The sequence below is a fragment of the Prunus mume genome, linkage group LG7 (assembly GCF_029339155.1).
Source record: "Prunus mume cultivar Tortuosa linkage group LG7, ASM2933915v1, whole genome shotgun sequence".
Classification (NCBI taxonomy): domain Eukaryota; kingdom Viridiplantae; phylum Streptophyta; class Magnoliopsida; order Rosales; family Rosaceae; genus Prunus; species Prunus mume.
The window spans coordinates 11,998,567-12,025,748 of record NC_142704.1 but is presented as its reverse complement, the minus strand read 5'-3'; the positions used below and the strand labels follow the sequence as shown (position 1 = coordinate 12,025,748).

General features: G+C 38.8%; 1 protein-coding gene and 2 pseudogenes across 4 annotated transcripts in view; 1 reads left to right on the top strand and 2 right to left on the bottom strand.

Moving 5' to 3' along the window:
* Window positions 1-27,182, top strand: part of LOC103336655 (uncharacterized) — a 69,724-nt gene that overhangs the window by 30,981 nt on the left and 11,561 nt on the right. The window lies entirely within an intron of this gene.
* Window positions 15,889-21,314, bottom strand: LOC148915473 (alpha-mannosidase I MNS5-like; annotated as a pseudogene). The gene is made up of 7 exons (XR_016122308.1): window positions 21,173-21,314; window positions 18,585-18,681; window positions 18,182-18,365; window positions 17,897-18,004; window positions 17,659-17,813; window positions 17,419-17,539; window positions 15,889-17,201 (listed from the first exon to the last, which is right to left on the bottom strand). The product of XR_016122308.1 is annotated as an alpha-mannosidase I MNS5-like (transcript).
* Window positions 21,175-22,023, bottom strand: LOC148915472 (uncharacterized; annotated as a pseudogene).

The following is a 27,182-nucleotide window of genomic DNA, read 5'->3' as shown; positions in this document are numbered from 1 at the left end:
GTCCAATGTGAGAAAGGGAGATAAATCAACACTTCCAACAGTAGTGACTCGAGAGGGCACACCATTGGCATTAGCAACAGTAGAAACAAGCAAGAGAACGATGATGCTGAATGAGAGATGCATGAAACGTCATATGATCAGTAGCTCAAGAATAAAGAATCCAACCATGGTCCTTTTGAGAATCAGTAGCAATGAGAGCTAGACCAATATTACCTTATTACTGGAGAAGGGCAATATCTACCCTAGAAGGACTAAAGGTAACAGACACACAGGAGATATGACAACAACAAGAGGTGGTAGTACAAACGGCAGATTTTCCCCCTTTCCTGCTAGGTCGATTTTCGGGGCTCGAATGGCACTAGTTTTTGAGCGAGTATCAAGTTCGGCAGCTTTGCTTCTTCGATGCTTGGCTGATCAAGGTGCTCAACCGGAATTGAACGTTTGAACTGGGTATCTATCGCGATCCTCGGCTTGACAATGCGCATCTGCATGTGTGTATTCTACCCGAGGAATTTGTTGGATAGCGAAGGTAATGCGTTCAAAAGCACTTGGACTTTGTCTATATACTAGATCATCATTGGGTGTTTTGCCATATACTCCTCTAACACTTGATTAGTGATCAGCTGGGAGTCTAAGTAGATAGCTAACCTCTTGATCGACAATCATTTGCCCCGCACAGAAAGGTGGCCTCGTACTCTGCTTCATTGTTTGAGGCTGGAAAGTTCAGTGTGATGACTTGCTCCAACAAGGTTCCATTCGGGGTGATTATAACGACGATTGCTCCAGCTCCCTTGTGATTTTACGCTCCATCTACGAGCAATTGCCACATGTCTTCGGGCTTATCAGGATCAACGGAGGAGGTCTCATTTGCTCTCAAACTTTCCTTGGGTTTTTTAACCATCGTCTCCTCTTCGATTGATGGAGTGAACTTTGCAATGAAGCTTCTAAAGCCTGGGCTTTTACAGCAGTTTTGGGCCATTAGAGAAGGTCGTATTGACTTAATTCAATAGCCCACTTCATGAGTCACTGAGAAACGTCGGGACGATGATTCGATGAGCTTGGTAGTAGGGTCTCAACTTTGTTGAGGAAACTACAAGTGACAAAATGAGCCTCTCCATTTTCGGATAGTGAGTCTCTGCATATTAGAGGGCTTTTGATGTGTAGAATACCAGATGTTTTGCCCCCAACTCTTCTTGGATGAGAGTTGAGTTGATTGTTGAGTTGGACACCGCCATGTAGATGAACAAATCTTCACCTAGTACTAGTTTTGAAAGCAGGGAAAGTGAAGTGAGGTAGGTCTTCAAGTTTTGGAAAGCTACTTCGCACTTTTCATTCCACTTGTCTCTTTGTCATTTCTTCAAGGCTTTGAAGAATCCTCTGCACTTCCCGGTGGATCTCGAAAGGAATCGGCTGAGAGCTGTTGCTCTGCTCGTTAGACTTTGTATCTTCTTTGTTCTGGAAGGCAACTTCATGTTGAGGATGGCCTTGATTTGATTCGAATGTGCTTCGATGCCTTTTTGGGAGACTAAGTATCCCAAAAATCGGCCGGATGAGACTCCAAATGTGCACTTGCTATGGTTCAACTTCATGTGATACTTTCAGAGTAGGTTTGGCAAGATTCTTGATGTGGTATGCTCGTCGGGGAGCTTTAACTAGCATGTCATCTATGTAGACCTCCATAGTCTTGCCGATCTGCTCCTTGAAATGGCGTTTGCTGTTGAACGATATCAAGAGAAAGCTAGTGGTCTGCCCCTGCTAAGGATGTTGAGAGATGGAAGCAGTATGACCTAGACTTAGATGATTTGCCCGTCGAATAAGTGGAGTCTTTGAATGAACCCCTCCAAAAAGAGGAAGGTCGACGCCAAGTCCTCCAAGAATGAAACTGCAACTTTGAGGGCAAGGGATGTGTGTCCGCTAAGGTCAGAAGCTGAAACTTTCTTCTACTATGATCAAGTCTTCTTCAAAAGAGGTCTCGTATGCTGGGAAGACTCAAGTAGGAGATGCTCCTTCGTCATTTTACAAGGTCAAGCATCTCGTTAGCATGAATAGAAAGAAGGTTAACGGCATGCAGAATGTTCTAGGCATTCTGCTCAAGTCTTCCACTGACTAGCCCAAAGAATGCAATCTGCCCTGTAAAAAAGTCCATTCCGGGCTGGTTCGCTGCCGAGAAGCAAAGACCTACTGACGTTTCTCCCTGAATTTCGAGTCATCTGCATTAGTCAAAGAATAAGGATTGAACTAGGAGGAATGCTGCTCCACCTAACCATCGTGACTCATCTGCCGAGCCACGAGCAGTCAAACATTGAGTTGATTTTGCGTCGTTGACTCCTTTGGAAGTGAAGATGGTGGCGACTAAGAAGGTTAGAGAGTCTGTGTCTGATCTACTCAAAATGAACTTTCTGTCAAGCCCGTCTGCTTGCATTAAGCTAGTTGATCATATCCATCAGGCTAGTGACCTTGGCATATTCTCAAGACCTTGGAGAAGCAAAAGGAAGTAGCTGTCAATTTGCTTAAAAAATGAGTAGTTTTTGCTATTGAGGCCATCTGGAACTCGTCTGCTATTGCCCATTCTTTTGCTCTGCTCAGTGAGTGGGAGAAGAAGAATGTTGATCTAACTGGCAAGGTCTCAGTCGAGTTGATCCTTCATGAAACAAAGATGTCTGAAATGAATAAGAGCATGTCTATGCTGAAGAGTTCCCTTGCTAAAAAGCTTAACTCTTCTGTTGTTGAGTAGATGATTGGATCTGATAAGCATGTAGTTAAGCTAGGCGGAGCCATGGAGGGCGCAATTGATCAGGCGAAAGTTGAGGAGGTCGCTAACTAGCAGATGGAGACTCTTTTATCTTTTCAAGCTTTGTAATCTGTTTTGCTGTTTGTAATAATTGGCCTGGTTTGACCATCTTTCTTTTGTTGAATTTTGGCCAGTTAGTCACTTTGCTATGGAGATTTTAGTCATTTAAGCCAAAACTTTTGCTGAGTCTTGTGAACTGCTTGCTGGTGCCTTAGTTGTGCATCTCCCTTACGATGCTTGAATGTTTACCCACCACTTACTTCAAGAGTGCTCTTCTGCTTTCCCCTTAGGGTGCTTCGGATATGGCCCACGTCTCCCTTAGGACACTTTGGCATTGCCTACGTCCTCCTTAGTACGTTTTGGCGATGTCATACATCTCCTTATGACGTTTTGGACAGCGGTTGCCTTACGTCTCCCTTAAGACGTTTTGGCGATTGCCTACGTCTCCCTTATGAAGTTTTGGACAGTTGCCTACGTCTCCCTTAGGACGTTTTGGCAAAGTGTCTGCGTCTCCATTAGGATGTGTTGGCAGATGTCCTACGTCTCCCTTAAGACGTTTTGGACGGTTGCCTACATCTCCCTTAGGATGTATTGGCAGATTGTCTATGTCTCCCTTATGATGTTTTGGCGAGTTGTCCTACGTCCTTAGGACGTTTTGGACATATTCTTGCGTCTCTCTTAGGATGCTTTGGATATTCTCTCGAACACTTGGCTAAATGAAAACTTGAACTTGCATTTGATGTTTGTGTGATTAGATCGCTTTATTGATTGAAAATAAATAGATGAAATTACATCGAATGCCGTTCTTCTTCAACTGCGGTCGAGAGGGCTTAGTCACCTGCTAGTGGTCTGAGCAGGTGAGTGGGCACTTCATGGATAAAACCTTCGGAGGCGATGAACATTCCACTAACTTGTGCCCTTAGTTCAGTTGATCACTTAAGGACCTTCCCAACTGTTTTTATCTTCTTTGATCCTTGCCTTTGTGTTGTAATGGAGGCTTTTCTGAGCACATGGTCTCCGTGTTGGAATTGTCTAACTTTGGCTCTTTTGTTGTAGTAGGACATCAACTTCTATTGATAAGCTGCAACTCGAACAATGGCCTTTTCTCTTTTTTCCTTGAGTAGGTCAAGGTTGACCTTCATATGCTCACAATTCTGATCTATGCTGCCTACCTCAATGCTCATGGATGGAACAGTAATATGAGGTGGAATAATTGCTTCAATTCCATAGGTGAGGGAAAATGAGGTTTCGCCAGTTGATCTTCTTTTGGTGGTGTTATAAGCCTACAAAACTTCAGGCAATTCATCGACCCATTTTCCTTTGACGTCTTCCAGTCTTTTCTTCATGCAATCCAGCATGATCTTGTTAAATGCTTTTGCTTGGCCATTGCCTTGCGGATACCTAGGAGTTGACATGTGTTACTTGATGCCATACTTTGCAAAAAATGTGTTGATCTATTGGCCAATGAACTTCGACCCGTTGTCAATGACCAACGACTATGGGCAACCAAACCAGTAGATAATGTTCTTCCAGACAAATCCCTCCAAGTTGGCTTCTTTAGTATAGGATAGAGCTTCGGCCTCAATCCATTTAGTAAAGTAGTCTGTGGAGACAATCATTATGTCTTCCTTAGCAGGTACCGGTGACATAGGTCCCACTAAGTCAATGACCCATTGCATGAATGGCCACGCACTATTTTGTGGATGGTACACTTCGGCAAGCAGGCTAGGAACCGGCTTATATCGTTAGCATCGATCGCATCTTTTGACGTACTCTCCATGGAGTCGTGTTGTTGAGCACAAAATTAATACAAGTTTTATCCTTAAATTTATATTTGTTAGTATTTTCTTTTCTTTTATTTAAATCTATTAAAGTATTTGTATTAGTTATTTCCAATATTTTGTTTTGTATTTAATGAGTGGTTGTTTGTAGATATTATGTGTCTTCCACCAATAGCAATTATGGAGGAATAAACAATGTGTTGCAAGAAGAAAGTAAAGGATAAGAAGAAAATGTGTGCAGCCAAAACCAAGGAAATCTGCTCAAGGCAAAGGAAAAGCATGGAGAGCAACCCGTGTGAAGCATATTCAAAGCCAAAACTAAATAGGAAGAGTTTGTGCAGCAGCCAAAGCAATTGAAGATCAGATAAAACAAAAGGAAAGAAGAAGCAATCAATCGCATTAATAAGCTCCAAGACATGCATGCAAGCTGCCATATTGAAGAAATAAAGAGAGAATGAATAAACAAAGAAAGAGAAGTTCAAATTGACTACTTGCAACCAATGAATGCAAAGAAGAATGATGATGCTTGAGTTGTTATCTAGCCTTAAATAGAGGAAGCTTGCTGCAGTTTTATAAGGAGACACGAGGGAGAGACACACGAAGTGAAGCCAAAGTCAAGGAAGTAGGCCAAAAATAAGGAAGATATTTGAAAATGATGGGCTACTTATGGTGAGCTACTTGATTATTATATAATTCAAGGCTACCTTCTTGGCTATAAATAAAAGCTTGGAGCAAAGAAGCAGAGAGGAGATACACGGGAAAGAAAGAGAACAAGGATGCAAAGGAAAGAACCGAGAGCTAATAACTCTCTTAAAATTATTCTTCACTTTTCTTAGTTCTCATTTAATTCATGTATTTTAGTTTCTTTGATTTGTTTTAAATATTAATTATGCCTAGCTAAAATACTTAACTAAGGTTGGATGAAACACCATTATTAAATAAAGTTCTAGTTTTTATTTTCAATTCTTAAATATTGTGGTGTTCAATGATTATAATTTTCACTTCACATGATTAATAGATTAATTTTCTTTCACCACTTCTATCATGTATTTGTGGTAGTTAAGACTTTGGATTATTCTATTAATTCATCCTTGGTTTATATTTCTAGTTTACGAATTTCTTTGATCTTTTGTTATTCAAATAAACTTTTTCACATAGGATGCTTAGGAAACTTTGATCCTTTGTAGTTAAATAATTTTGTTTACATATGATGCTTAGAATTTGTACTTATGAAGGGAAGGAAAATTTACTTATGATCTAAACTACAAGCTTAATTGGCAAATCTTGAGAAAGCAATAGATTGATTTCTAGATTGCTACTCCAAGGAAATTGAAAGATAAATAATTAGGATCTTATGGAATAATGATGTGGATTCTAATACCTCAATTGTTTTTCTCATAAATTTAATCTTAGTTTCAGTTTATTGTCATTTCCATATTTGTTTTATGCTTTATTTAATTTTCTTTATCAACAAACAAATCATCATTTGAATCAACTAGGTTGGTAATGAAATTAACTTGGATTTAATTGGTGTTCTATCTTTTCACGCAATCTCTTGGGTACGACCTCGCTTTTACACGCTTATGCTACATTCTATTCACGCGTTTGTGAATTTCTAAATTTTAAAAACACTTTTTTGGTGACAACACGTGTCTTATGGTTGGCCAGAAGTATCCTATGCTTAAAGTTTTCTAAGCGAATGATATGTACCTAGAATGATTGCCGCACTCGCCGTCATGGATTTTGCAAAGCACTTCGAGAGTTTGCGAATACTTGATGCAAGTGAGATGAGGGCAGAATATGACCTCTAAACAAGTTTGTTGTTCTTCATGTAGCATCTTGCAGCTTTCTGCTTGATTTTTTTGGCTTCAAACTTCTCCCTTGGCAAATTTTCGTTTACCAAGTAATCAATAATGTGGTCTTGCTAGCTGGAATCCTCATTGATCTGCATTAGGTTCGGCGGCTTTGCTTCTTCGATGCTTGGCTGATCAAAGTGCTCAACCATAATTGAACATCTAAACTGGGTATCTAGCGATGATCCTTGGCTTGCCAGCACATTTGCATGTGTGTTTTCTGCCCAGGGAATTTGTTGGATAGCGAAGGTAATGCCTTCAAAAGCTCTTGGACTTTGTCTAGGTACTGGATCATCATTGGGTGTTTTGCCATATACTCCCATGACGCTTGATTGGTGATCAGCTGGAAATTTGAGTAGATGGCTAACCTCTTGATTGACAACTCATTTGCAGTGCTCAGGCCAGTGAGTAGTGCCTCGTACTCTACTTTGTTGTTTGAGGCTGGAAAGCTCAGTGTGATGGTTGCTCCAACAAGGTTCCATCCATCCAAGGTGATTATAACGATGCTTGCTCCAGCTCCCTTGTGATTTGACGCTCCATCTACGAGCCATTGCCACATGTCTTTGAGCTTATTAGGATCGGTGGATGAGGTCTCATTTGCTCTTAAACTTTCCTTGGGTCTTTTAACCATCGTCTCTTCTTCGGTTGATAGAGTGAACTTTGCAATGAAATCTTTTAAAGCGTGAGCTTTTACAGCAATCTTCGGTCAGTAGAGGAGGTCGTACTGACTTAATTCGATAGCCCACTTCATGAGTTGTTGAGAAGCGTCAGGACCATGATTCAGTGAGCTTGGTAGTAGGGTCTCAACTTTCTTGAGGAAACTACAAGTGACAAAATGAGCATTTCCATTTTCGGATAGCGAGTCTATGCATCGGGGAGGGCTTTTGACGTGTAGAACACTGGATGTTTTGCTGACTCTTCTTGGACGAGAGCTGAGTTGACTGTCGAGTTGGACACCGCTAGATAGATGAACAAATCTTCGCTTGGTACTGGTTTTGAGAGTATGGGAGGTGAAGTGAGGTAGGTCTTCAAGTTTTGGAAAGCTACTTCGTACTCTTCATCCACTTGTCTCTTTGTCATTTGTTCAAGGCTTTGAAGAACGCTCTGCACTTGCCGGTGAATCTTGAAAGGAATCGATTGAGAGTTGCTGCTCTGCCCATTAGAATTTGTATCTCATTTGTTATGGCATGTGACTTCATGTTGAGGATGACCTTGATTTGATTCGGATGTGCTTCGATATTTCTTTGGAAGACTAAGTATCCTAATAATTGGCTGGATGAGACTCCAAATGTGCACTTCCTAGGGTTCAACTACATGTGGTATTTTCGGAGCAGGCCGAATGCTTAGCAAGATTCGTGATGTGGTTTGCTCGTCGGGGAGCTTTGACTAACATGTCTTCTACGTAGACCTCCATAGTCTTGCCGTTCTGCTCCTTGAAAATCTTTTTCACAAGTCTCTGCCATATTGCTCTGACGTTCTTCAGTCCAAAGGGCATGACTTTGTAGCAGTATGTGCCTCTTTCAATTATGAAAGAAGTCTTTGCTTTATTGTCCTCATGCATTATGATTTGATTGTAGCCAAAGTAAGCGTCCATGAAGTTTAGCTGTTGATTGTTGGAAGTTGAATATAAGAATTGATCAATTCTTGGCACAGAAAGTTGTCTTTTGGGCATACGCTGTTAAGGTTGATATAGTCCACACACACTTTCTACTTGACTTGGTCTTTCTTTGTCACTAGAATAACATTGGCTAGCCACTCTAAGTACGAGACTTCTTCAATGAAGCCGGCAGTTAGGAGCTTGTCAATCTCGGCTTCAATGATGGCAACTCACTTGGAACGAAGTTGCGTCTCTTCTGCGCTCGGTCTGCTGGTTGGGTTGACATGAAGGCGATAGCTGAGGATTTGTGGATCGACTCCTGTCATGTCAGATGGTGACCATGCGAACACGTCTTTATTGTTCTAGAGAAAGGCTATAAGCTCCACTTTCTCTTCTAGGCTTAGGCCCGAGCCGATCTGCACATTTCTTTTTGGCTTATCAAGATCAAAAGGTACTAGTTTGACTTCCGCTTCAGGTTTCCATCCTTCTTTAGGGGTGACCTCGGTGGATCCCCTCTTCTTGGTCTTGATATTGGGGAATGGCTATTCCCTTTCCCTTCTGGTCTGCTATCTGTCAGGAACGGGATCTGATTCCTTCCCTACTTGTCTTTCTCCATTCAGATCTGTTTGATTTATAGAGACGATATGTGCTTGCTTGGTTTTCTTCAACCCTTGAGCGGAGCACTTTCTCGCCATCGCTTGATCGCTATTGATCTTGCCAATCCATGGTCTGCCCAAGATGCCATTGTAGGGTGCACTTCATCGATGATCATGAATGTCTGAGCACAGATCACTAATGGGGAGTAAACGTCGAGCTCGACCGTTCCTACAATGATTGTGGTTGCTCCGTTGAAGTCGGTCAGTGACCTGGCTGACCTATTGATCTTGGCCTCCATTCCCATGTGTTGATGACTTTGTGTATTCTCAATACAAATTAGTAATCCAGAACGAGTTTTAGCATATAAGCCACTACTACTCCATATGTGATCACTTGTTGTATAAGTTGTTTTTAGTTCACTTTCTTTTACAAGTGGTTGGTGACTTCTTCTTCGAATGTATACCCAATAGAGTCAATGAGCTCAGAGTTGTTAACTCCTCGATGGAATTTGCAAAAAGATGCAGGATTATACTCTTCACAAGGTTAATGTATTTAAGATTGATTTCTTTCTATCAAATTATGTAGTTAGTTTGTTGAAAATTATCTCATTTTGGTTTTCTTTTGCAGATAGATTCAAACAGAAAAGAGTGGATCAAAGTGGATAACTGGGATAACCTCACAATAAGTATGTATTTCTACACAAAATATTCTATAGGTGATTTTTTCTTTAAACTGAGGTTGGCATTTTGCATTAAACAAGTGATTTCTCTGACTTACTTGTCTAGCCATCTAGCCACTAAGCAACGGGCTAATGTGCTGTTTTTCTTTTATAATCAAAGAGAACATAATTATTGGTGTAACTGTTTGCCTAAAGAGTTCCTAGAATAACAGAAAATGCAGAAAATTTTGAAAGAAAAATTACATTCATTCTTGTCAGTTGTTTATCTAGACCATACATCAATAAAGGGAGTTCTTATTCATTCTAAGACCAATCATTTCATGTTTTGACCTGTTTCATGAAATTCTGAGATTCTGAACAATGATATGCCTTTGGTTTTGTGTGTCTATGTGTACGTTTTTAGGTAAACAAGGAGCTAAAGCATATTCAAAGGATTTATAGACCTATTGTGGAAGGTAAAATGCCAACTTTGTTTTCCTACTTTCTTTTTACTAGAGTTTCAATTTTTTAAACTTTAAACTGATTGTCCTTCTCGTATGAAAAATGAGGAGTTTCAATTTTTAAGCCTCCCATGATTCAGAAGCCTAACTCGTGTATTTATTTGGGACAGATTACTTGAGGAAACAGAAGATGAGGTGACTTAATTAATACTCTTATACTTTTTGCTATCAATAAAACAACTAATCATTGGTTGCATTGAGCGTTAATACTTTTATATTCTGATTTTGAAATTGTTCTTGCAGTTGGCAGAATTGATAAAGAAAGGATCTGTAAGAGCAACTCCACCATTTGCCCTTTGCCATGGCAACCACTATTCACGTGAATAGTTATTGCCCTTGCAAAAAGTCATTTTCGTTTCCACCCATTGTCATGGCAAAGGGCAATTACTATTTATTTTTTTATTTTTTTCACGAATTTTTTTACCTTAATAATTAATTTGGATAAGATTTTCGGGTTCCTACGTGTCAAGACTGTTCATAATTGGATAAAATTTCCGGATAAGATTTTTGGGTTCAAATTTCTGATGAATTTCAGATAAATTTTTTTGTTCAAATTTCGGATGAATTTCAAATTTCAGATAAAATTTTCATCCTATCAAATCAAGCCACGTGGGAACTCTATCTGGCCAAAATTTTCTATAAAACCAGAGGCTCAGCTCATACCTCTCACACCACATCTTTCTATATTTTCATTTCTCAGAGTTTAGAATTCATACTCCATTCTCAATGGAAGATTTGAGGAGATGCTTGGAGAGGCAAGAGCGAGAAACAAATGAGAGAAGCCGTAGATGAGCTGAAAGGCAAAGGTTGCAGAGAGAAGAAGATGAACAAGTTGTCATAGTAGTGGCTTTGCTAGATGAAGAGAACCAAGGTCGCCACCGCCGTGGTTCACGAGTCGGCCGTGGGCCGAATGTGGACAGACATAGGCATTCTAGGGGTAAGAATCTTTTGGAAGACTATTTTATCCCAACCTCTTTATACTCTGATGTTGATTTTCGAAGGCGATATAGAATGCAACCCCATTTGTTCAATAAAGTCATGCATGATATTTGCAATTATGATGCATACTTTGTTCAAAGGTGTGATGCTGCTGGGGTTTTGGGACTTCTTCCAGAGCAAAAGCTTACAATGTTATAATGAATGTTGGCGTATGGTTCATCTGCTGATCAGATGGATGAGATTGCTCGGAGGGGAAGTCCACTACGTTGGAGGCCTTGGTAAGATTTTGTGATGCAGTTGAAACTCTGTACACTAGGGACTACCTTCTCAGACCTACTCCCAGGGACCTCCAACGGCTTCTACAAAAAGCCGAAGCTCGAAGATTTTCAGGAATGATTGGTAGCATCGACTGCATGCACTGGCAATGGAAGAATTGCCCAACTACCTAGCAAGGAGATTATGGCAATAGAAAAGGCCAAAAAAGTATCATCCTTGAAGCCGTTGCTGGCTTCGATACATGGGTTTGGCATGCCTTCTTTTGAGTTTTCGGATCCCAAAATGACCTCAACGTGCTGGGTCAATCCTCGGTCTTCAACGATGTTTTAAGAGGCCAAGGCCCCAATATCACCTATCAAGTCAACAATATAGTCTACCAGACAGGGTATTATCTAGCTGACGACATCTACCCGAGGTGGACCACATTTGTCTAATCCATTCCGAATCCCCGATCCCAGAAGAAAAAATTATTTGCTTCATATCAAGAAGGATACAGGAAAGATGTCGAAAGGTGTTTTGGCATCCTCTAAGCTCGATGGTTGATTATTCGAGGTGCGGTGTGTATGTTTGATGAGGAGGTCCTAAGAAGCATTATGATGACTTGCATCATCCTCCATAATATGATTGTGGATGATGAGTATGATTACGATGTTGCAGAGGTCTACGAACCGGATCCCATGAACACAGCCTCGACACGAATTTATGAAAGACCCATGGGGCCAAGTGGAGAACTGTTTGAGCCGGATCTGTTGGTTAGGAATGATCGTTACATGACCCGTATGCTAGATCGATATACAAAGATGCAATCTTCGTATATTCATGAAAGACATCAACTTGACTTGATGGAGCATCTATGGGCGGTGAAAGGCAATGACGGTGAATGATGGAGCATAGATGCTTTGGTTAGGTTTTATTTAGTTATGGTTTGGTTGTGTTGCTTTTTTTTTTTTAATGGTTTGGTTGTGGTTTTTTTTTAATTGTGCTTTGGTTGTAGTTTCTTTTATTTTTTTTATTATGGTTTGGTTGTGGTTTTTCCTTTTAATTATGTTTTCTTTGATGTATGGAATATGTTGAATAAAAAAGTATTTTATTGAATGCTTTGTTTATTAAATAAAGAAAGCCAATACAACTACTAAAATAAAGAATTACTACTACTAAAATAAAATACATGAATTACAACAAATAAAAATACAAAACATGACAAATACAAATAAATAAAAGGTATGCCAACTAATTTAATGGTTTTGATCATTTAACCAATCCGTGTTGCTAGGCGCATCGTCATGGAAAAGTCTTCTTCTCATAATATCCCTTCGTTCTAGCTTCCAAAATTGTTTTGTTTCTGGGGACATATGACTTGTATCCATGGCCATGATTTCCTGATCCTTCTTGTCAATGATTTCTTCGCTCAAAAACTCCATTTCTTGAAGATTTTCTGCTCGAATTGTCATCTCGTTCTCTTGGTGTTTCTGCTCCATTTCAATTCTTATGGCACTCTGCCTTGCAATTTCCTCCAAAAATTTTGATGTATTACTGCTAGAATTACTCCATTTCTTCGCCTTCGCAGCCTTTCGGCCAGTGGGCCTTGGCTCCTTTTCGATAGGTGAGTCTTGACTCATAGGGGAATCGAGAGGTGAATCCGATGTCGTTGAATCATGGAGTAGCGTCTCATTTAACATAACGGCGGGACCCATGGGAATAATTGTGAAGCGTTTGTAATTTTTCACCACCTCCCAACGTTCATGATGGTTGAAAGTTTTTTTGCCTTGCCCAATTGCACCAAACCACATCTGTGCTTGAATCATCTATTAACAAAAAAAATATAATGGAAATGCAATAAATATTTAAAATATATTGGATATGCAAGTAACATAATAAAAATAATGGAAATGCAATTAACCTTACAAATATATTGGAAATGCAACAAATATTAACAAAATATTGAAAATGCAAGAAATATTAAGAAACAATTGGAAATGCAAGAAATATTAACAAAATATTGAAAATGCAAGAAATATTAACAAAATCTTGAAAATGCAAGAAACATTAAATATATATATATATATTAGGACATTAAACTTAATAAAACGAAAATTACAAAATACTTACCTCGTTACTAAGATTTTCCCTGCTTCTCTGGTTGTCCCTCGCTTTTGCCAAGGCATCTCTCCATTTTGTCAACTCTTTATTGAGAATTTTCCACCTAGTAGACAATGTCATTTCCGTACGAGTCGACCCCGGAATTCTTTCAATAAATTCGGCATGAATTTTTTTCTACATATGACAAAATTTCATCTCATTGCCTGATACGGGACAATGACTAACTTGGAGCCAAGAGTCAGACAAGAAAACATCTTCCATAGTGCTTCACCCCCCTCCGCTTTCGATAGAAGAAGCCATAAAGATAAGAAATAAAAATACAATTTGAAAGAGAGGAAAATGTTGAGTAAAGAGTGAATAATAGTAGAAGTAGAAGAAAATGTATGAGGATTGGTGTTGAAAGTGAAGGGTATTTATAGAAAAAAAAAAATCCAGAATTTTTTGGTATTTTTTAAAAATAATTTCGATTTTTTTTCATAATTTTATTGTCAAAAAAATGCCAGCCGTTGGATTGGAGGAGGAGAAGCAGATCGGAGCGCCTAGGCCTTGACACGTGGCTTCTAGCCGTTGGAGATGGCGCAAGGCTGACATCAGCGCACGCGAGTTTAAATTTTTTTTACAATGCACGCACCAATGGTAAAAAAAATATTTCAAACCGCGCGACGACGTCGAGCATGACATCACCCCTCGGGCTTGAGCTCGGGCGAAACGGCCTTTGGGCCAGCCCGGCAAGACTGGCCTGCTGGAAGCTCGTTTTTCCCGCGGCCCGCCCCTAGCCTCGGGCTTGGGCTGAACGGTGGAATGGCTCTAAGAGGAGGAGATGTAAGCAAGGTCTTATGTCAAGATCTGAGTGCACACTGTAGCAGGACAAGGTAAGGTTAATTCATCATAACATATAAATATCAATGAAAGTAAGTACATATTTTTACTGCTTCCCTCCCTGGCCCCCAATCATGCAAAGACCAATCCGGCCATGGTATCAAGGATACTTGATCGATACACAACAGTTTTTATTTTTAAATTTATTTTTAACACTGGACCCTTTAGTTGAAAGGTTTTCGTTACAGCAACTCAACCAGTTTCCAGAAACATGATTAATCTTGAGTCCTGACATTGCGAATCAAACCACCAATTAGAACTTAGAGCATTACTTCTCAGTCCAGAGCTATTTTGGGTTATGCTTTCCAGCAGGGTTCCCCTTTGTATAATACCCCGGAATTATTTACTGTGTCTGTCTGCAGTGCATCGCATCAGGGAAATGGATATGGTAATGGATCCGACGGAGAGCTCTGAGTTACCCAAATTCACGTACTTCACCAGCAAGAGATAGCACAAGCCAATTAACTTTTATTCAAAGTTTGGTCTGTTTAAGTTATCAAGTGTTATGCCCAATTGACTTGCTTATTTGGATGCCAGTAAATTTGGCTTCCAAACTTATGCGATGATGTATCAATTTGTTGTCAACTTATACAAGACTGGTACAAGTTAAAGACACAGAGCTAATGCATCTCTCATAGAACTCAAATGGAGTTAGTTTTTTTATTATTTATTATTTTATGCATCAGGCGTGTTCCTCATAGAGCCAACATTGGCATGTATGGCCCAAAAATTGATGGTTTCCATTTCCAATCACCCAAGTCGCTCCTAAAAACCCCCTTCCCCTCCCCTAACAGGAATACCAAAACCAAGGGGACATCCCCTCCCTGAATAATGACATTTCCCCAGAATGATATTTCTGAACAGCAATGCAAGCAGAATGAAGCATTCTCCAGAACTCCTCACATTCCTAAACAAATGTGGGCCTTAAATAGATACTCATAAAATGAATCAACCCCTAAATGAAGCAACACATAATCCAACATCAGAAACATCTCAAAATTTATTACCCCTAAACAAAACTTCTCTTACATCCACACCTTGAGTAAACCATTACCAGCCTCAAAATTTTCTGGAAACTGGCAACAAAAAAGGCACCAAACACTCTTCTTCTCCTCTCAACCTTCTTCGCCCTGAATAACCACATTAAAGCCAAAATTGAATAACGCAAACCATGATAATATATAAACCCATGGACTCACTGGCACAATGAATAGATGACTTGAGAACGAGTAAGACTTATGGCCTCCATCTCTCCCGCCCCATGACTAGGTGAGTCTACCTCCAACTTCACCATTATCACTCTCAAAGGCCTTTTCACACTCTATTTTAAGCTTAGTGGGTGCATCCTTGTAAAGTTTCTTCTCTACAAAACATTCGATATGTGCTCCCTTGTTATTTTCTGAAATACAAAATGGCTTCATCAGCAGCTTTGACTACATAAAGCTTCTTCTATTTCCATTTCCTGTACACAAGTTGACAAAAAACAAAACAAAACAAAAACATGACCACATCACTCATAGACTTCCACTTCTCACCACCCTCCTTTGCAGCTGAATTTGCATTTTAAGGAACATCAATTCTCAAATTTTTGTAACAAGCTAAATTTTTCCCTGGAATGATATTGAATGACGTGTGGAACACAGCAAGAAGGCAGTATAACTAGTATGAGCAAGATTTTCATCAATATTTTCTCCGTTGCTGAATGAACGTGAAATTCAAACGTCTTATCTTTGCCTCTTACCGAAGTCATTACTCCTCATTACTAAAAAAAATATACACGCTTCCAAATGAGAAAAAAAAACTCAAGGGAACACACACTTCCAAATTCCTTAGCAATCAACTGCAGAAACAAAATATACACACTCACATTCATCAAACCACCATATAATCACTATATAATCACTTGATGACAAGCTGATACAACATACACATAAAACACAATGAGTATTAGGTATGTTTACATAAGAATTTACATTATGAACAAAATTTTTGATACATAGCCATGGAGCAAGAAGAGCAAGAGGTCTTCTAGGGTTTCTGAGACCAAACGGAATGTAGCCAAGGAGGAAAAGCTGACTGCTTGTCTTCCTCTGCCCAAGGGTTTGTCACATAAACAAGGCAAGACCATCATCACTTTGGCTTCGTCTTCTAGAAAGCATAGCCAATTGGAGGAGCTGGGTTTAGATGATCTCCATCAGACCCAAAAGAGCAAGAGGCAAAACTGGGTGTTGGCGGAAAGAAACGATGTATTGTTCTAAAATCTTAGGTTTTCACATGATGCTCCGCCATGCGAGGTTCTTCATTAAGCATGTGGTTGATCTTGTGGCTGAGAATTTGCCCGGTTAATTCGACGACATCGGGAGGCCGATGGATTTCGGTACTGTGAAATCCAAATTGGAGAGAGGTGCCTACTCCAGCGCTAATGGTTTTGCTGCTAATGTCAGGCTTATCTTCTCAAATGCTTTAAGATATTATCCGTTTGGGAGAATTGAGCATGGAGCAGCCAAGAATCACAGTGGTGTTTTTGAGACCAGGTGGAAAGAAGCCATGGAGAAAAAGCCAAAGATTACTTGTCCTTTGTGCAAAGTCAAGGGTTTGTTAGTGTCACCCAAACTGAAATAGGGCAAGAGCTCTTCTACTTCTAGTTCTTCAAACTCAAGGGCTTGGGGTTTTTGATTCTCACCCAGTTGATTCAGCCAAAGATGATCTTGACTACCCTTGTTCATCATGCCATGGATCAGGCCTCGCATAATCTTTCTCCATGTAAGGCTAGCCGAATTCAGTCACTGAAGATACGATTTTCAGATACAATATTGAACGCAAACAAGATAATTAAAGGTCCACCTGATTCTCCACCAAGCAGAAAATTGATGCAACGGACTAAGGAAAGGGAATCGGCTCGCCGTACCATTTTGAACATGGAGAAGTCAGTGTATTTTGAGGACCATTTATAGGATCTCAAACAACTTGAGATGTTGTGTGGCTGTGGCAGTGAAGATCCTTTTCTACAGGTCCAATTTGGACTTCCACTTAAGAAATTGGGTGTATACCTCAAGGAAGATGATGAGTTGCAAGGTCAGGATGAGGAGGCTTTTCTGAAAGGAGATTGGGAGGAAGGTGAGATCTGCTGGGAGGAAGGAGATCCATTCATGAATGTAAGGGCCACTTTGGTTCTGCTAGTTTGTTGTGGATGATGTATATGTTCTGCACTGGCAGTCATTCTTTGGTTAGCGTTTCCACTTTGTAGTTGATTAGCAATTCATTATTAATTTCTAGAAACAAGGAAATTAAGGATGTGATTCTAAATTAATTAAACAATTCTTTCCAAGTTGAATGATATATTGGTAACACCAGTTTCTATTTCTGTTTGTTCTCCAATGGTACTTTGTTTATGGCATTCAATAAGGCTAGGGAATAGTGCTGTACCTTGGACCATGTCTGAAATATTCCTGCACAGCAATATAAGCAGAATGAAACATTCTCCAGAACTTCCCCTTTTCAAAAAGAATGCGAGCCTTAAATAGATACTCATAAAATGAATCAACCCCTAAATGAAGCAACACATAATCCAACATCAGAAACATCAAACTCTATTTGGGAAAGCCAATAAACTATGCATCATAAAGTGTAGTACGTTGAAGACCTCAAAGCCCTGAGAAGACATACCAGCCCCAATCCCAGTTGAATATTCAATCCATTCCCCAGTTGATACATCCAGTGTTTGTACCAAGTAAATTCAACGAGAGCACGTAAAGCTGCAGATTCGTATTTCGGGTCTCCAGTCAATTGGGATAATGCTCCCATTTCCAGAATTAGAGAACCTGAATTCCTACAGAGAATCAAGACATTCAGGAAATCCATTATTGATGTCCTCATCTCAATACAGCAAAACAAAGCCACTCACCACACCCTGAAGTGCTTGTTTCAGTAGTCTCATTCTCCATCACTCCATACGGTCCACGGAATTTTGCATTGATGGGGAGTCGTATATCCTTCTTACAAACAAAACCACCTGAATGTTTTCATATAATTTTAAAACTTGAAAGGTGAATCCTTTGGAAAGATTTTGCAAGTACACCAAACTGTATTTTAGACTGATGATAACAATTTAGAAATAATCACATCATGCATGCATCCTAAAAATCAAAACATAATTCTTAGTTGGACCTCAGCATGTCTCAGGTGGTACCTTTAAGTTAACCCATGCATGTGGTAATCCAGTCAGTGTGTCAAATGCAGGTAGAAAGTGTTTCCCCAAATCCTCGGCCAAAGTAAGCAGCTGATTCTTGTAAACTCCGTTCACCCAACCTGTCTGTAGAATCAGTGGCAAGTAGATGACCAGAGACAAGTCCTCCAAGCACTCTTATGTTGCACTGCACAAAAGCAATCAAATGAAAAAGAGAACCACTAAAACACCTCAAGTACATGACTTGACAATGATAAACATTACTCTTGAATTACTTTCAAAATAATATCTACATACAGTAGCTACATCACATTTTGAGCAATCTGAAGGTACAAGAATAATTCATTTCTAGGATCAGCATAACTAAACCAAAATTATTTTTTTCCACAAGCTCCTCAATACATACCTCAACAAGATTAACACTTGCATCAACAAGCATTAAATTTTCATAAAGCCAAATGACTGTGCTTTGAAACTCAGTGTTGTTACCCATAATGACAAGGCTGAGAGAAATTTTTTGCATCAGAATGATAAAACACCAAATTATATCAAACGGAATGAATAAAACACGAGAGTTAAGCATAACATTGGAATAGCTGAAAAGATTAAGATTACAGAACTGTATATGTGACCACACATTATAAGTTGCAATCCTAAACTTAACCAAAAATGCACAATTAATGGTGATTACATACATGGAAGCCTATCGAAAAGGCATTTCATCGACTATCTGGAAAGCCACAAGAAAACTACACACACACAAACAGAAGATACAAACTTCATGTAAAACAAGGTGCTCTTAAAAGAGAGTGACTAATATCAAGATTCTAAATCATCCATATGAAATTAGAAATCGGATGGAATTTTATCTCAGAAAATAGGGCACTCAAGTTGTACATAATGCAACAAATTAATATGAATCACATCCCGTTTAGAGCAGAAGATTAAACTGCAGAAGGGTAAAACTAGTCATATTATGATGTGCCAAGCCAACCTTACTAGGTATTCTACTCTGATACACATAACACTTGGAAAACTCAAACAGTTAGAAACTATAGAGCCAGGAAAAGTATAATTAAAGAAAAATTGAGAGGACTTAAAATGAAGAAATAATACAATACTAAATAAACTCTAACTAGAGCTCTATATAATAATAAAAAAAACCAATTCTGCTTGCTAGGGATTCTAATCTATATATAATGCTCACACTATCTCAAGATCTCAAAAGATGCAGATAGTATACTCAAAAAACTATAACCTCTCTTCTTCATCAACCCAAGTTCTCAGTGAAAAATCATACTGATATGAAATTTGGATACATGCAGAGAACGTGTAACTTAAAACTCTAAAGCATAACCATAGTGAAATGTCATATGTGACATATGACAACATAACCATAGTGACATATGACGACACAATTATAGTGACAACAACATAAATGAGACCCCCGGAAACAAAAAACAGGAGAGAGAAATCTAAGCCACAAAAGACAAAAAAAAAAACACTAATTGGGTTATTTCATAAATTTAGAGGAGAAATTAAGATGGGGTACCAGATTATCAGAGTTACAGAAGCAAAGGCCAATGCTGGGATTAGACGAGGGGGCACACACACCATAGTTTTCCTTCATATTATGACATTATTGACGCAAAGAGATAGTACAAATGCTAAATACTCAGAAGTATTCATCATTTCATTCCTTATTTAATCAAAACTAACTTAAAGATGCATAAACCTGATTAGCAGGAGTTTGGAATTGCACTCTGGTTCAAGTTCATAGGGAAAGAAAACCATCAGGCTCTACCAAATGTGATAGAAAGTTAAGCAGATCTTATGATTTCTAGCTGCCGAGAACTTTTATTACCCAGAAACAAGTGGGAAGAAGATGTTTTCACAAAAAAATAATACAAATTTATAAATAAACTCAATCCTAGACATGTATTTATAAAAAAACCCAAGCACTATTTAAACATAGAAACACACCCAAAATCAACTCCAAAGTCAACTTTTTGGGTGTGTTTATAAATGAGTTTTGAGTGTGTGTAATGATGAGTATTGGGTGTGTTTATAAAGTGTTTTGGGTGTTGGGTTTTTTTATAATTTCAATCTCCATTTTGGGTGTTTTAGTGAAACTCCCAAAAAATAAAGGGGCACTGACATTGAACAACTTTTATAAGAAATCATTTGTTTGTACAGATGCTAAAATCTATTATTAGCATTCCTTATTCAATTAAAAAAAAACTTAAATACACATAATTTGATTAGCAGGAGCCAGAGCATTTAAAACTGTCTTTCCTCATTTGAAACTCTGCTCCAGTACATATTAGGCATCAGAAAGTACAGTAAAAGAGAGTTATTTTTTAATCTTTTATTTATAAGAAGAAATAACAGATGAATAACTAGGCAAGATGAAAGCTTGCTGTGGTTGGATATATTTACTACACAACTGGTGATCAAAATTTCATATATTTTGGTGAAATAACAAAAATTGCACTGGTGATCAACAGTAATTAAAAAGAAAGTGAAAGCTACTATAGTATATTCAACTATGGTGAAGTTGCCAATATATCTGGCTATCCAGGATTAAATCAGACATGCACAACCGTTTCTGATCCCCTTTAGAAACTCTGCTCCACTGGAGACTTGGGCACATTACAGTTAAAGAGGTTCTTTTTATCTTTTATACGAAAAACAAACCTTTTTATGGTTCCATAAACTTATTCTAGATCCAACTAGTATATTCAACTGTGACATACTTTGCAATAGAAAACTGAGTGGAAGGAATCGGACAGATAGAACATATAGAACAATAAACAAAGTACCATTAGAGGACAAACAGAAACAGAAACTGGTGTTGCCAATATATCATTCAACTTGGAAAGAATTGTTTAATTAATTCAGAATCACATCAATTGCTAACCAACAACAAAGTGGAAACTCTAGCCGAATATATACATATCTACAACAAAATAGCAGAGCCAAGGTGGCACTTACCTTTATGAATGAATCTCGCCTTCCTCTCAATCCCCTTCTTCCTCCCAGCGGATCTCACATTCCTTCCAATCTCCATTCACAAAAGCCTCCTCATCCTGACCTTCCAACTCATCATCTTCCTTGAGGGCATACACCCAATTTCTTAAGTGAAGTCTAAGGTGGACCTGTAGAAAAGGATATTCACTGCCACAGCCACACAGCATCTCAAATTGTTCGACATCTTGTAAATTGTCGTCAAAATACATTGACTTATTCATGTTCAAAATGTTACGGCAAGCCGATCCCCTTACCTTATTACACTGCATCAATTTTCTGCTTGGCGGAGAATCAGGTGGACCCTTAATTATCTTGTTTGCTTTCAATATTGTATCTGAAAATCGTATCTTCAAGTGACTGAATTCGGCTAGCCTTACATGGAGAAAGATTATGGGAGGCCTGATCGGATCCATGGCATGATGAACAAGGGTGGCGAAGTCATCATCTTTGGTTGAATCAATTGGATGAAAATCCCAAGCCCTTGAGTTTGAAGAACCCTAGAAGTAGAAGACCTCTTGCCCTGTTTCTGTTTGGGTGACACTAACAATTCCTTGCGGAGAGGGTGACAAATAGCATTTGGCTTTTTCTCCATATCTTCTTTCCATTTGGTCTCAAAAACAACACTGAGATTCTTGGCTGTTGCATGCTCAATACTCCCAAGCGGATAATATCTTAAAGCATTTGAGAAGACAAGGCTCATAAGCAAAGCCATTAGCGTTGGAGTAGGCACCTCTCTCCAATTTGGATTTCACAGTACCGAAATCCATGATGTCGTCGAAATAACCGGGCAATTTCTCGGCCACAGCATCGGCTTCTCAAAGAAGCTCGTTGCGGAGCATCATCAGACAACCCAATATTTTAGAACAATACGCCGTATCTTTCCACAGGCCATCTAAACCCAGCTCCTCCAATTGGCCAGGTTTTCTAGAAGACGAAGCAAAAGGGATGATGGTCTTGCCCTGTGTTGGGAGTTTGGAGTTTGGACCTGGAAAATTAGCTAATGGGCCCAAGAAGAATTGGTAGGCCCTATCAATCCAATTCAAAAGATAGTGAAGTTTGGGCCTTTTAGGAAAGTTAAAGGCCTTAAAGGACCATTGGACTTGAAAAAACATTGGGCCTTACGAATGTAGCCTAATAACAAAGAGGAAACTCGACCTGATTCTTTAGCCGAGGAAGGTTTGCATCACCGAGAAGGTAGACATCGCTAGTCGAGCAAAAAAACTTGCATGAAATAGGGATAACATTGTTTTGCTATCCCCAACAAAACACAATTTGCCATGTGAAAAAGTTATCACGCATGACATACCGTGATTGGCCGGGTATAGCAAAATAATGATATTCTCGTTTCATGTAAGTGTTTCTCCTAGTCGAGGAAGGAAGAGCTTTTCACTGCCCAAAGTGTCAGAGCTCGTCCAATCAAAGAACAGAGTTGTCATATGGATGCCTTTGTCTCCCAACATATGAGTCTTTTGACCAATTACAAGTAAAAGCTTAAGTTAGAAGGGGAGATATGTGATTAGAAGGGTGTCAAAAACATTTAATGAGGGGCTGTGAAATATTCTCTCGGTCCAAACTAAAGGCTCTCTATATTGAAGAGATGCAGTTAGATCAATGGGTCCAACACCAACTCAACTCAACAAAAACAACACAGCAAAATGGATAGAGGGAAATTGAGGAGAAGACTTGGCAAAATTAAGGAGAACCAGCTAGGGTTTCTTGGAAATGAGGAGCTTTCAGCGCCTATAAAAGGGGAAATCTCCTACCCAGCAAAAACAACACATCCAGAGCGAGCGAGCAAGCATCCTCTCTCACTACTGTAACCCTTCAATTTCAAACTCTGCTCTCCCATCTCCTTCTTTTTTCTCTTTTGGCAAACCTTCCAAGAGCGTGAGGAAGCTTCCATCAAACGGCTGGAAATTTACTCAAGCCACCCATCCTTCCATCCTCATATTTTCCTTTATTCTATCAACAAATCTTCCCAAATGTCCCTTTCCCCTTGCTTTGAACCTCTATTTCTCATGGGAAATCCAAGGCCATCTGTATAATGTCACAAGTTTCTCAAGTCGAGCCAAAATATTGATATGTAAGCAGTTGTTTGTTTTGTTGGTGAAAGAAACCAAAGTGCTTCCTAAGGCTCCACGAACCCTTTTGAAGCACTCTTGGAGCCTGATTCTTGAACTCATCATAAAGAAAGAACTAAAACATTTTCTGAGAGAAAGTACAAGTCTTAAGTTGTTCATGTTTTTGCTCGTGATGCTATTGCTATGAAAGATCATGAACACATATATGGAAAATCTAACAGTTGGTATCAGAGCATATGGTTACTCACACATACTGAGATCATTTTCAAGCATGCCTATCACGATTTCTTTATCCGTTGATACCATGACTATTTTTGTTATGTTTAAAAATTTGATGACATATTAAAAATATTTTCCTAAATACAATGAATATTAAAGAATCTGGAAAAAGCATATTTTAAGTGATTTTTCATATCTTCAAAACTTTAAACCCGTTTTTGACCTACTAGATGACCTTAAACCCCTAAAAATGGCCTTAGGTCAAAGCAAAGTAGTGAGTACTGTTAATCACGTCATCCCTATTCGGAAATGTATAATGGGTCGAAAACAGACACCTAAAACACTATTCACTGCATAAAACACTATTTAAGCCAATTTTAGGGTTTTCTCTTTGATTGTGTTTTTGGTTATTTTTGTGCCAGATAGGAACTAGTTTTTATTCTAAGAATCAACAAAACCAAACCTATATACTCAAACCCTAAAGAAATAACCAAAATTGCATCATACCTAACTTACTTGGTAAGTTTCTTCAACAAATAGAATATATCATGTAATTTGTTTATAATGGCACAAAATAACACGTAATTTGTTTGTAAGCTATAAGTAATCTCTTGCCACAAAGGTGTGATACTTAATTAAGGAAGTTTGTATCTGTTATTTGTTAGTTTTGTGAATTAAAGATAAACTGAAAAACTGTTTCTCTTAACAAATTGAGAATCAGTTTTCTTGGAAAGTACTTATACTTTCTTTTGCAAATCCTTACAGCTTTGAATAGTCCCTCAATCAATTTTTCGCAAATTGAAACCCTCATTGGATCAAACTTCAAAATATGGAAGTTTGATCTTCAAGTTACTCTTGGCATGTATGATATCGATTATGCTATCACCTAAGACGAGCCAACCAGAATCGTTGCGAATTCCCTTGTTGAAGTGAAAATGGTGCATGAAGTTTGGAGGATGGCAAATAAGAATTGCATGTTGGTCATGAAGAAGACTATTACAGAAGCTGTTTTTGGTGGAGTTGTAGAAACAGAAAGTGCCAAGTAGTTTATGGAATTCGTTGAAAGGAAATTTAAGGAATCCAGCAAGGCTAAAACAAAGAACCTAATGCCTATGCTGGCTAATACGAAGTATGAATGAGGGAGCATGAGAGAACATCTAATGGGACTCGTGGATATTGTTGTCAAACTAAACAGGCTGAAAGTACCTGTTGATCTAACTTATCTAGTGCACATTGCATTGGATTCTCTATCTTATGATTAGATGAAATCCACTTACAACACCCTGAAGGAAGATTGGACAATGGATGACTTGATTACAATTACTGTTCTTGAGGAAAATACAACAAAAGCTTATAGTGGTGTTGTTAACATGGTTGCTGCCAAGAAATATGAGAATAAGGGTGTTGCAAAATAGGAAGTGAAGAAGCATAATCAGTTTCAAAAGAACAACCCACTTGGCGTGACCCCAACTACTGAATTCAAGTGCTATTTTTGCAAGAAGGAGGGTCACATAAAGAGGAACTGCAACCATTACAAGTAGTGGTTCGAGAAGAATAAAGGTAATAGAGAATTGGTTTTAGTGAGTTTTGAGTCTAATTTAGTGGATGTTCCTTCTAATTCTTGGTGGTTAGATATAGGTGGCTCGATTCATATAGCTCATAATGTGCATGAATTCACAAGAAGGAGGGAGCGAAGAAAGCATGAAGTTAAAGTGTTCATGGGGAATGGAAAGCAAGTAGATGTGGAAGTCATTGGAGTTGTTAAAGCCAATAGGGAGAATTAAATGATGGGATTTAATTCACATACGGTTCAGAGGAATCGAACCTACCCTTTACCTCGCTAATTTGAACCTATGGATCGCATCCCAATAAATGTAATAAGAGGAACAAATGAAGAAGGAAATGACCTATTGGGCCCAAGAATAAGTGTTATATGACAACACAAACTCAAGTGAGCCCAAGAGAAGCCCAATGACACTATGGCTAGTTGCATGTGAGGGTTGTCTCACCTGTGGTGTGATCTATATAAGCCACACTTATACCATTCACTCTCTGGGGTTTGAGCCTCCTAAGAAATTAGGTGTGATGTTGAGAGATGATAGATCCACTCTCTACCATGAGCCAAACTCGACCTCAAAGAAGAGAGGGCTAGCACATCACGTCCTCTTGGTCATCTTCTTAACCTCTTCTCTTTATTTGGTGTGTATGAACTAGAGGATACTTCTTTTGGTATCTTTGAGAAGAATTTATGAAGCAAGCACAAGGAAGAATGTCTTTCATTAAAGGTGATAACTTGGATGCCATCCAATAGATCTTTAAAGGTAAGAAAGTCTAATCCTTTCCTCCACTTTTGTTTTTTTGGCACATATGAGATTAGACATAGAAAGATACTTGGAAAATTGGATAGCATTAGGGTCAATAAGAACTAAAATTCGCTTCCGCCTCTTCAAATGTTTGATTCATGTATGTTGTAGCCTAAAATCCAGAGATTTGAAAGTTTAAGTACATGTTTCCTTCAGAGGAAAGGCAAGCGAGGAGAATAATGGAGGCCATAGAGGTTGGGATGGTGAAGAGGCCCAGAGCAAAAAGTGAAGAGATTGAGAAAATTAGAAAATTGAATTGGGCTTCGGAAGAGATTGCAAAATCACCATCTTGCATTTTTGTTACGAGAAGTAAGAAATAATCTTAGTGTCTCACATTCTTTCATAGTTAGTAAAATACGGGATGGGAAAAATATGAATAAAATATAAGTGTGTCAAAAATAGTATAGCCACGGGGCTATACTATTTTTAAAAGTAAAAAACTGTAGTATAGCCGGGCGGCTATACTCTTTAAATATATTTCCCAACAATAAAAATATGGGCTTATATTTTGAGGTGCCCTTTGTGAAAATCCCACATCGAAGATCCATACTCCAATAAAGTTGTTTTATAAACAAAGCACCTGATATGCATGATTATCAAATTCAAGCATCATTGTTTTACATAAGCACTGGATTTTATTTTGTTGCAAATTTAGAAAACCTGCCTCCATTTAGTGGAGTTTATTTCGCCTGTGTATGTTCCGAATCAAATGTTATTACGAAGTGTCAAAATACAGATGATCTGTCCACATTCCAGTTTTCTTTTTCCTTGCAAAAGGAATTAAATCTAAAATCTGCAGCGGCAACCCTGGGATCCCTGGTGGCAATAGGCCTGGGATCGGTGGAAAGAGAGGCAATGCTGGTGGGGTTGGCACATGCGCCAGGCCAGTTGCAGCACATGCTGCCATTAGCAGTAGTGAAAATATTGCTTCAATTTCTCTAGACATCGTTATTGGCAAACCTGGAACTCTTACTTTTGCACTATACCAGAAAAGGGTTAGCTAGATTGGCTTCGTTGATGGTTGGAGAGAAGAGGGTAAGGATTTATGTAAGAGCAATAAGCCTGAGCTAAGTTGAAGACTTTGATGCTCAGGTAACTGGGTTACGAATGGAATGAGCCTGAGCTAAGTTCATCCTAGCAACGAGCCTGAGTTAGGATGAACTCATAACATTTTCTGTGTTCGGACAAAAATGTTGTATGCATACCATACAGGAGTTTCTATACTGGACCTCATTGGTGACTTAATGTCTGATGTGCATGATTTCCAAGTTCAAGCATCATTGTTTTCGATTTCCTCAATTTAATAACCAT